This window comes from Diadema antillarum, unplaced genomic scaffold, assembly GCF_040938485.1.
Source record: "Diadema antillarum isolate AM-2024a unplaced genomic scaffold, OU_Dant_1.0 seq00001431_RagTag, whole genome shotgun sequence".
Classification (NCBI taxonomy): domain Eukaryota; kingdom Metazoa; phylum Echinodermata; class Echinoidea; order Diadematoida; family Diadematidae; genus Diadema; species Diadema antillarum.
This window is the reverse complement of record NW_027272182.1, coordinates 632,307-636,784: the sequence shown is the minus strand read 5'-3', so window position 1 is coordinate 636,784 and position 4,478 is coordinate 632,307.

The window sequence follows — 4,478 nt, the reverse complement described above, 5'->3', positions numbered from 1 at the left end:
AAAACCAAAGTGAGGGAAAAGGGGAGAGAAAAACGAGAGGTGGCAGAAGTAAAACTGCATGCACAACTGCAATCCATATCATTGCGTGTGACAAGTGAAGCAAAGGTATTAGTTGTTTAGCAGTGTTTTATGAGCATAAACAGGCAAATAGACAGACAATGTCAAATATAAAAACCATCAATTTAATGTCAGAGAAGATGGTAAACAAGATGCATTGAAACTGTAACTAAATCGCTGCTCTTCGACTCGGTCAAGGAACGTCCAACTTTATATTCAACAAAAAAAATGTTAGGGGAAAGAAACAAATTTAGATATAACATTCGTAAATTAAAAACAAGAAAAAGAAAATGTCCACGTCAGGATTTAAAAAAACGCCGCACGCCGCATTATATTCTAGATGGGAATACGGTGTTGATGCAAAGGTCCAATGATTGTCTCATTACTTTAAAAGCAATCTATGGTTCCCTTACCATCACCAGTACCACACCACAATGACGTCTCTAAAATCAATGGTAGCACATTTATCATTGCATCGTGTATTAACTCCCTTTTCCTAAACTACCAGTGGAACGTGTCATATTATAGTGTGTATTTCGATCAGTAGTGATTGACTTTAAAGAAGAAAGATAATGCAAAAAATTGAACGCTTACCACATTGCTTATAGGGCTATTCCAGTTTGGTACTGATCTGTTCTATTCTCCAAGATGCCAGCAACATATATCACCTATGGCTAACTAGTGAAACAGCCATGACGAAAATAAACGACAAAGAACCCCGTCATAATCACTACACTTGGAAAGGTGTTGCCCGAAATTCCTCATTATGAAGCAATATCAAGTCACTTCCTTCCCTGCCTGTCTTTAACTTCGTTATTTGGTCAAACAATAACAACCTGGAATTCCAAAGAGATAAGCGAGACGCCATGCACCTGGACTAGAGTTAATTAATTCAGTTCCCATTCATGTTAGTTATGTAAACGTACACGTTCCTAAATATCCTGCTACAGTATAACAAGAACATATGAAGAGAAAGGGAAAGAGAAAACGAATGGTGGCAAGCGGGGTACTGTGTCAAGGGGCAATTTACAACATTACGTGTGACAAAATTAATGAAGCAAACCCAACCTCCAAACTCCAATGCAAAACAAGGGAAATAGAGTAGCTGTGTTCATGACATAAGAGTGAAGCTGAACTGCAGAAAAAAAAGAAAAAAAGAAATAAAAGGGAAAAGTCCTGCGGGACTCGATTAACTTCTCTCCTTCCGGTCGGGCATTATAAACACGCAGCGTGCTAAGCGATTCTGCCACACGGAAGATCCGATGATCTTGTGCGAAACTTAAATCTATCTATGTATGCTATACACAACACAAATTTACATTGATATTCAGTTTTTTGGCTATATACGTCAAGTGACTGATAGCGCTATTCAACTTCCCACGAGTGGCCGCGTGGATTCGATCAATATACAGTTACAAAGATAAATCGGGAATCGTTTCAACCAGATTCCATTCTCATTTTCAGTGATCGACAACGAAAATAATGTTAAGTAGCGACTTGAAGTAATATTGAGAAATATTCGTGAAGTCCAATTCTTTATACAGTCCTACATAATTCAGATGAAATTGTTTCTGTCATGCAACTAATTGAAAATTTCGTGTGGTGTCGGCGTGTTCAAGTAAGTTGATTGGAAAGGATATGTGAATAAATATTTACCAATAGGTCTTTATAGTGTAAAAAAAAAATCAAACATGGCCATGCGGTCTTTTAAGAGTCATCTTCACTTTAACATTTGTAATTTCAAGTCCAAGTTGCCTGTCAAAGCAATGTGGTCTCCAACACAAAACAAAGGGATATTGTGTGTGTCTGTGTGTGTGTGTGTACGTTTACATGAAAACGTGATTTCTACATGGACGAAGGTGAATACTCCATAAAAGAAAAAAAGCAAAAGATATAAGTATTTTGTTTCGTGCTCCTTTGGGGTTCGAACCCGTACGTGTGCAACATCACGTCTCTTGTGACGTCGCCTTTATCCTCTCGGCCATGTACGTCTTGACGAGAAAATTTGAGGAACGTAAGCTTATAATGTGAAAGATGATTCAGGAATCGTTTGGTCCACATTCCATTCTCATTTTCAGTTTTTAGCTGCAAAATTATCAACCTGATGAGGAGATTTGAAAAAATAAAATGCATGATTACTGCAGCTTATTGTCTGAGCTACCACATACTTAAGTTTGAGAGGAAATGGAGCAAAATCAGCTGAAATAAAGGTGCTTAAACGTTGTCAAGTCAATGCATGGTTTAAAAAAAAATCACCTCCCATAGACATAACACGTCAACTTGTCTGATTTTGAGTCTTTACCTTTAATCACAATTTGAAGTATGATGGTAAGTCTTCTCGAACTAAGAGTGTGGAACGGAAGCTTCTACGTGAAAGACGAATCATGACGATCACCCGTGACCGACACATCTTCAAAGGGATCAGTTATTAGAGGTGGAAGCCCTCGTGCCAAGATATTGTCTCAGCAATTCCAAAGCAATGATACCCTTACATTTAGGTATACCATAATTTCCCTCTGAAATCATTGGTATTGTTCATGTACAATTGCTTGCCTTGTCTATAAACTTTGCTTTACAAACTTTCGGTGAAAGGTGTCATAACATAATTCTGTAACTCCATTAGCAGTGATTGACTACATAAATAAAGATATATCAAATTGAACGCTTAGCGCGTATAACTAAGGGGGATTTTAGCCTGATGCTGTGCTATTCACTGCTCAGATACCAACAATACTCATCACCTACGGTTACGTATAGAGAAATAGCCATGACGAAAATAAGGTTTTCCTTTTCTTTGGCAGATAGACACACAACCCCTTTGAACACACTATAATTGACAAGGAGGGACATGAAAAGTTCATTACTACTACTAAACAGTGATGCCTTCTACTCATGTGGCACAAGATACCTCTATAGCAACATAAAACCTGTCTACAATTCCGTTATTGGGCCAAACAATAACAACTTGAATTTGAAAGAGACGAGCGAGACGCCATACACCTGGCCTAGAGTTAATTTATTCAGTTGCCATTCCTGCTCCGGTTGTGTTATGTAAATTATTTTCCGACCTGTCTTGTGCAGTGTAACAGGAACAAACGTAGAGAAAAGGAAAGAGAAAACGAAAGGTGGCAAGCGGGGCACTGTATACCAAGGGCAATTTACAACATTACGTATGATAAATGAAGCAAATCCAACCTCCAGCCTCCGACAAAAAAAAGGGGGAACTTGAGTGATTGTGTGTCGTGGGGTAATGACATCGGAATGAAGCTGAACTGCCAAAAGAAAAACAAAGAAAGAGAGAGAAAAAAAAATAATAGCGTCCTGCGGGTCTCAAACATCTCGTCCTAAGGTGGTGTGTAATGACCATGCAGCGCGCCAAGTGACTATAAAGCCACACGGCTGTCCCGAAGATTGGATGTGAAATTTATATCTTTATACCATATACAACATGAAAAAGTTCATTACTACCACTAAACAGTGATGCCTTCCACTCATGTGGCACAAGATACCTCTATAGTAACATAAAACCTGTCTACAACTCCGTTATTAGGTCAAACAATAACAATGTGGAATTTCAAAGAGATGAGCGAGACGCCATACACCTGGACTAGAGTTAATCAATTCAGCTCCCATTCCTGCAAGTTATTTAAACGTACATGTTCCTACCTATCCTGCTACAGTATAACAATAACCAATGAAGAGAAAAGGAAAGAGCAAACGAAAGGTGGCAAGCGGGACACTGTAACAAGGGGCAATTTACAACATTAAGTGTGACAAAATTAATGAAGCAAACCCAACCTCCAAACTCCAATGCAAAACAAGGGAAATAGAGTAGCTGTGTTCATGACATAAGAGTGAAGCTGAACTGCAGAAAAAAAAGAAAAAAAGAAATAAAAGGGAAAAGTCCTGCGGGACTCGATTAACTTCTCTCCTTCCGGTCGGGCATTATAAACACGCAGCGTGCTAAGCGATTCTGCCACACGGAAGATCCGATGATCTTGTGCGAAACTTAAATCTATCTATGTATGCTATACACAACACAAATTTACATTGATATTCAGTTTTTTGGCTATATACGTCAAGTGACTGATAGCGCTATTCAACTTCCCACGAGTGGCCGCGTGGATTCGATCAATATACAGTTACAAAGATAAATCGGGAATCGTTTCAACCAGATTCCATTCTCATTTTCAGTGATCGACAACGAAAATAATGTTAAGTAGCGACTTGAAGTAATATTGAGAAATATTCGTGAAGTCCAATTCTTTATACAGTCCTACATAATTCAGATGAAATTGTTTCTGTCATGCAACTAATTGAAAATTTCGTGTGGTGTCGGCGTGTTCAAGTAAGTTGATTGGAAAGGATATGTGAATGAATATTTACCAATAGGTCTTTATATTGTAAAAAAAAAAATCAAA